Raw genomic sequence first — 7,690 nt, forward strand, 5'->3', positions numbered from 1 at the left:
GTCTTTTTGTGCAATGACATTTGTATTTCTTTTTTTCTTTTTTGTAGTTATAAGTGAACAGAATGCCTTTGTTTATTTTTATGTGATTTTGAGGATTGAACCCAGTGCCTCACAAATGCTAAGCAAGTGCTCTGCCACTGAGTAGAGCCCCTCATTTGTGTTTCTTTACCTCTTTTTGCTCTTCATCTTCTGAAGTTTCTACTCTGCAACATATTTTATGTTCCAATAAGAGAAATGATTGGGGAATAGGAGTGTAGCTCAGTGGTAGGACACATACTTAGCAAGCATGAGGCTCTAGAATGAAGAACAGAAGGAAAAATTTGAAACTGTATCATACCCTTCACCAGAGCTGCTGGGAAATGCCATCTGCATTTTCTCTGTACAATGGGGAGAGCACCTGTTTCATGGATGCTCTAAAAATGACATAGACCAGAGATGAACTGTCTTAAAAATATATATATATGTATGTATATGTATATGTATATTAGTTGTAGTTGGACACAATATCTTTATTTTATTTATTTATTTTTTTATGTGGTGCTGAGGATAGAACCCAGCGCCTCACACATGCTAGGTGAGCGCTCTACCTCTGAGCTTCAGCCCCAGCCCCCTATCTGTCTTTTATTATTGTGCATACAATGAGCATGTATTCGCTGATCCAAAGTAAAAAGAAAAAAGAACTGGGGATGTTTTTCAATGTCTTTTCTTCGTGGTGTCTTCGGATAGCCACCTTCTATGTTCAATGCCCTATCTGCTTTCTGGGCAGGACTGAAGTCATAGTTTAAGCTTTAAATTTGTGAAAAGGGAGGAACATTTGGCCCTATATGGCCTCATTGGTCCATTTCAGTTTGATGCCTTTCATGGGAACTTTGGTTTTTTCAAAATCTGCCTTTCTGGAAGGCTATGTCTAAACACTAGTTCAAGTTTTGTGGTGTGTGTGTGTGTGTGTGTGTGGTGCTGGGGATTGAACCTATAGCCTTGAATATCTAAGCAAGCACTCTAGCACTAAGATAAACTCAGCCTTTTGTAAAAAAGAAATTCTTTTTGAGATAAGGTCTTGCTATGTTACAAAGACTGGCCTGGAAATTGCAATGATCCTTTCTCACCTTACCAGTCGCTGGGATTTCAGGCATGGGCCACTGTAGCAGGCGTTAGTCCAGTCTTTTAGTCCAAGCCCAGAATCTTCTGCATGCTAGGCAAGCACTCTACCTCTGAGTTACGTCCCCAGCCCTACTTCTTGCTTTGTTCTGTGAAATAGATCTGCTCATGGAAAACAATCCTTTTCCTATCACAGTGGGAGCAGGCCTGGAGTGGGTGGGTCTTCACTCTGTTACTCAGACATTCAAATATGTGACCTTGTTTGACATCCATTCCAGCCCTCTGAGGTGGGGCCTGGTATCCTTACTCTTTTATAGACCAGGAAACAGACACTGAGTGATTTAATTCTATCTAGTTGCCTTGAATGATCATTTGGAACAAATCCTGCTACTGCTTAATGGATGGAGATTTTTATTTGCACAAGCAAAAAATAGAGTCCTCTTCTGATGCATTATCGTTTTTTAGAGTAATTAGTCATAGCAGGTGGCATTTTCCTAACTAATGTACTGCAGGTAACTAAGGAATAGCTAAGATAAGTAAAATAGTCTCCAGGTGAAATTGTGGAGGAATAATGCTTGTTTTCTTTCTGTTTGAAATGAACAAATAGATGTTTTGTGATGCAAGAATGTGGGGAAGAGGGCTTTCTGAGGCATAGCTGGTGTGAGCATAAATTGATTTAGTCTAAAGGTAACTGATAATATCCATAAAAATTAAGAATTTCTATAGCCTGATTCATATATAGATATAGTAGCACATGCCTGTAATCCAAGCAACTCAGGAGACTGAGGCAGGAAGATCATAAATTTGAATCCAGCTTGGTAACTTAGCAAGACCCTGTCGCAAAGTAAAAACTAAAAAGGACTTGGGATATATCAGTGGTAAAGCATCCCTAGGTATAATCCCTAGTACCAAAAAATAAAATAAAATAAATACATGAATAAAGGTGTTCATCATCATATTAATGATGAAAGTCCATCATTTAGATAAAGTCATCATATTTGTGGTGTTTAGCAGTAGTTGTCCTGTTTTTGTAACTCCGTAGTATTCCATTGCATGATTATTTTATTCCATTTTTCTCCTATTGATAACATTTGGCTGTGTCAGGTCTCTGGCTCTGACAAATATTATTATTCTTAGGTGTGGAGTGGTTAAGTCCTAGAATGTGTGAATATTTATCTACTAAACATCTATAAACACCCTACAAAGCTATGTCAGCCTTTTTCTTTTCTTTTTTTTTTTTTTTTTTTTTTGGTACCGGGAATTGAACCCAGGGGCTCTTAAACTCTGAGCCACATTCCCAGCACTTTTTATATTTTATTTTGAGACTGGGTTTCACTAAGTTGCTTAGGTCTTTGCTAAATTGCTGAGACTGGATTTGAACTCAGGATTCTCCAGCCTCCCGAGCTGCTGGGATTACAGGTGTGTGCCACTACAGACGGTATTTTGTTTTATTTTTAAAACAGTGTTGAGGATTGACTCAAGGGCCTTGTACATGCCAGGAAAGTGCTTTCCCACAAAGTACATCCCCAGCCACGCTGAACTTTTTCATGTGGTAGGTCCATAGTGGTATCTTTAAAAAAAAAAGTTAAAAAAAAAAAAAAAATATATATATATATATATATATATATATATATATATTAGTTGTAGTTGGACACAATACATCTATTTTATACGTGGTGCTGAGGATCAAACCCAGGGCCTCACACGTGCTAGGTAAGCACTCTACAGCTGAGCCACAACCCCAGCCCCCATAGTGATATCTTTTTGTGGTTTTAATTTGCCTCTTCCTACTTACTAAGGAGATGGAGTACCTTTATGCATGCTCCTTGGCTGTCTGGTAGTCTGCTTATAGTGTGTATGGCTGAAGGAAGGCCCAGTTATTGACCTAAATCCATCTTGACTTCATCTTGCCTCTCTGACTTATTTTTTTATTTTCTCCTTCTGAGTTCTCCTGAGCCATTCTCTTTTGCAGTCTTCTTGGTTTCCAGAAACAGCAGGTCTGATGGATAAACATATGTGACAAGAGTTAACATTATGCTAAGGCAACAGCAACTTTCTTATCATGACAAATCCTACCTGACCAATTTTGAGATAATGATGGACCAGACCACACCAGACCAAGATCAATCTGCTTTGGCAAGTGTGCAAAACGAGGCTGAGGCAGGAAGATCATAAATTTGTTGTGCAAAGCCTTGGGCTATGCAAACCCCCAATCCTTGTCCTCATTCCCCTCTTTATAAAACCATAGTCATTATAGGCCCCTTGAAGACAGGGCTAAAAATACAGGTCTCTTGTCTTCCCAGTGTAGCTACACTGATTAAAACTTCTCTTTTGCTTTTCATCCTTACTTTTTCCATTTGGTTTTTGGAGTGAGTGGCTGAACCTGATTTGTTGGAACACCCAGAGCTGAGCCTCTGGCTTGGGACTCCAGCAACATAGCCTTAACATCCTTTATGACCTCTAAATTCAGTTGCTTCCCCTGAATCTCATGAATAAGAACATTCAGGGGTGAGAAGATAATAGTAAAGTACCTGCCACCATCTTCAGTGACCTGCCCCCTCACCTAGCCTGTATCCATAGCTTCCAATTCAGTTCCTGGCAGGCAGCAGGGACACAGCCTGTATCAACATTGGGTAGTCCCAAGGGTGATTACAAGCCCAGAAGGTCATGACCAAGAATGTGGTGCATTTATGGAAGGTACTTAAGAGAATTCACCCTGCACTCAGAAATGCTATAAGTGCTCAATGACCTGTCGAAAATGGAAATAGGCGAGTTTTTCCTTAAGCTCTGTTTTCTGACCATGGCTTCCTGCATTCTGGTATTAAGATTGTCCTCTCGGGCTGGAGTTGTAGCTCAGTGGTAGAGTGCTTGTCTCACATGTGTCAGGCCGTGTGTTCTATCCTCAGCACCACATAAAAATAAATAAATAAAAATAAAGATATTGTGTCCATCTACAACTAAAAAAAATATTAAGAAAAAAGATTGTCATCTCTTTCTCATAAGATGAGAGCAATACTTTAAAAAAAACACCATTATTTAACCAAGTAGAAAGTTGGTAGTTGAAACTTGGAGGATTTTTGCTTGTCCTTAAAATCCAAATGTATGGGAACTGATGGTCAAGAATAGTGCTAGCTATGGGGCTGGGGTCGTGGCTCAGCAGTAGAGTGCTTGCCTAGCATGTGCAAGGCCCTGGGTTCGATCCTTATCACCACATAAAAACAAATAAATTAAATAAAGGTATTATGTCCAACTACAAATTAAAAAAAAAATAGTGCTAGCTAATAGAAATAGAAATCGATCCACATATGGAATTTCAAGCTTTTTAGCAGCCACATTAGAAAAGAAAGAAGAAACAAGAGAGATAGATTTGAATCACATTTTACTTGGCATTACTTATCCAAAATATTATTGCCATGTGTAATTAAAATTTAGAATGATTAATACTTTATTTTAGATTTTTATACTAAGTCTCTGACACCCAATATGTGTTACATTTACTGCACATCTCAATCTGCACTCTCTACACTTCAAGTGCTCAGAAACTGCATGGCTGTGGTAGTGGACAGTACAGCTCCAGAACTCTAGAGGTCCACTGGTACTCAGCATGTTTTACAGAAAAGAATGAAAGGCTGCTTTGCCACAGACTTCCAACAGGAAGGATGGTTCCTATGCCGGCCTCATCAGTGAAGGCCACCAGGGGGCGCAAGAGTGCTGGTGGACAGATGCCTTGTGGCATCCTCGACTTGAGCCCTGGGCTAGGGAGGGGTGTTGTGTGGAGCCCCCTCAGCAGCAGGACTCACAGGATCCAGCCATCTAGGACCCTGGGATTGGGTCCCCAGGGCCCTCATCTGATGTGGGCATCTTTCCTTTTCTTTGCTTCAGCCATTTTCTGGGATGGAGCGGAAGGAGGGTCAGTCCTGGCCACGAAGGAGATGGAGAGAGTGTCTCTGAAAAGGGCCACTCTGACTACGCAGGAAGATACAAACCCCCTCGGCTCAACAAACCTGAGGGCTGGTTTCCACTGAGTCAGACAGAACAGCTGGGACCATAGCGAAGTTCACCTTCCTCATGCCTCTGGCTCTGACAGTGGGAGAGATACTCTCTTTCTTCCCAGGGCAGATCTACTAAAGCAGTCCACCTCTGCTGCCCCCTGAACAACTAGGCTCTCAGCTAGCCTGCAAGCCTCATTTCTCTTCCATCCCTCAATCCTCCAGAACACTCACTTAGTTCGTGAGAACACCCTACTCAACCCTGCCCCACATGATGTCTTCTGCTTTTCCTGAGTGTTCCCCAACCCTGGGGTGCTTACCTCAGGTACTCTTCCCATAAAAGGCATCGGTGGTTTTTACTCTATGGAATCTTGGGAAACTCTCCTAACTGCTTCTGGTTTTCTATTTTTGTATTTGTTTGTTTTCCTTTTAGTTTTTGTTTTGTAGTGCTGGAGATGGAACCTAAGGCTTTGTGCACATTAAGCAAGCACTCTACCACTGAACTACACCCCAGTTCAATTTCTCTTTTTTATTCAGCTTTGCATGTTAGTGTTAGACTCTTCTTTCTAAACTGAAGCTCTTAAGGGGAGCTAGTAGCAGGGATGGTGATGGGGGTGGGGATCTTTCATGCAAATACTTAAAATTCTTTCCGGAGCATCTCCATCCACAGGAAACCCAGACATCTAGAAGTGGCCTGCTTTTGGAAATCCTGGATGCAAATGAACTTGTCTGTCTTCCTCACTAAAGGTCAGTTCACCTTTCCAAAAGGCTACACTTAGCAGGTGGTCAATAAATATTCATGAGCTAACATAATGCCACACCTAGTGGGAGACCAGACACATGGGATGAATGAATGATTTCTTCCACACCTGAGTATTTGAACTCAAGTGCAGAGCTTGCCCAACACTAAATTTAAGGATGATTCCACACATTTTCCAAGCATTATCACACACAATTCAGTTCACCTTCAAGACTAGCCTTCAAGATTTAGGTGGTAAAGTCTCATCTCTCAATGGAGGGAGTCTAGGCCTGAGATGCTAAGGGAAGGGGCTTGTTTTTGTCAGTTTTTGGATCACTGTGACCAAAATACCCAACAAGAACAATTTAGAAGAGGAAAAGTTTGGGGGGGGGCTCCCAGTTTCAGAGGTCTCAGTCCAAGGATGGCTGACTCCATTGCTCTGGGCCTAAGGTAAGTCAGCACATCATGGTGGAAGGGTCCATCAGAGGAAATCTGCTCAGCTCATTGTGTGGTCAGGAAGCAGAGAGAGGAAGGGGGAAGAAGTCATGGGGAAGTTTCACCCCTCCAGGGTATGCCCCTGGTAACCTACCTCCTTCAGCCTTGCCCTACCTATCTACAGTTACCACTCAGTCAGTGCATTCGAACTAGGATGAACAGATTAGGTTACAGTGCTCATAATCTAATCATTTCACCTCTCACTATACTTGCATCAACAGGAGCTGGTGGGGGACACCGTATATCCAAACTATAACAGGGATCCAGTTCTTCCCACCCAACCCAGTGTCCCCAGGTCTGAGACCCTGGGGACACTTGAGATCCTCATAAGAAGGATCTTGTTTATATATAGTTTAGATATAGTTCTAGTTTAAATATAGTTTAGACCTTAAATGGGTGAATCATTTTTTTCCAATTAAGTCTTTAACATTGCATTTGTACATTAACTATTGCCAAAAATAGAATAACAGAGTTTTTATAATTTTTTTAAAATATCTATTACATTAGTCATGGGAGAGTTTATATTATCTGATGGGAGAGAGATTAAACTTGGGTCCTTGAATATGCTAGGTAAATGTCATACCACTGAGTTATATTCTTAGCCCTTTTATTTTTTTATTTTGAGACAGGGTTTGCTAACTTGTCCAAGTTGCCCTCAAATTTGTGATTTTCCAGCTTCAGTCTGCAGAGTCAAGTGGGATTATAGGCATGCAGCACTGTACCTGGCTACTATATTGCCTGATTTTAAAAAAATCAAACTACTCTGCCAGGTACAGTGGCACATGCCTGTAATCCCAATGACTTGGGAGTCTGAGACAGAAGGATCACAAGTTAGAGGCCAGCCTCAATGATTTAGTGAGATCCTGTCTGAAAAAAGTGCTGAGGATGTAGCTCAGTAGTAAAGTGACCCTGGGTTAGATCCGCAGTACTGCAAAAAAAAAAAAAAAAAGAAAGAAAGAAAGAAAAGAAAGTCAAATTACCCTATCAGATTTAGATTTACCCAAATCCCTTTATTAGACTTCTATCTGGCACAGTATGTGGCTGTGAAAGCACTGAGTCTGCGGTGCAAACCATAATCCTAGTTTCTTGGGTGGCTAAGGCAGAAGAATGGAAATTCAAGTCCAGCCTGGGCAATTTTACCAAAACTCTGTCTCAAACTTTAAAAATTTTATAACCAGCTGTGGTGGTAAACACCAGTAATCCTGACTTGGGAGGCGAAAACAGGAGAATCACAAGTTTGAGGCCAGTCTGGGCAACTTAACAAGACTTGTCTAAAAATGAAAAAGAAAAAGGGCTGGGGATGTAGCTCAGTGATAAAGTGCTACTGGATTCAGTTTCCAGGCCCTTAATAAAATTAAAAAATTTAAAA

Source organism: Marmota monax, unplaced genomic scaffold (assembly GCF_021218885.2).
Source record: "Marmota monax isolate L192 unplaced genomic scaffold, Marmota_monax_Labrador192_F-V1.1 WCK01_AAM20220418_F8-fsc00109, whole genome shotgun sequence".
NCBI classification, from domain to species: Eukaryota; Metazoa; Chordata; class Mammalia; order Rodentia; family Sciuridae; genus Marmota; species Marmota monax.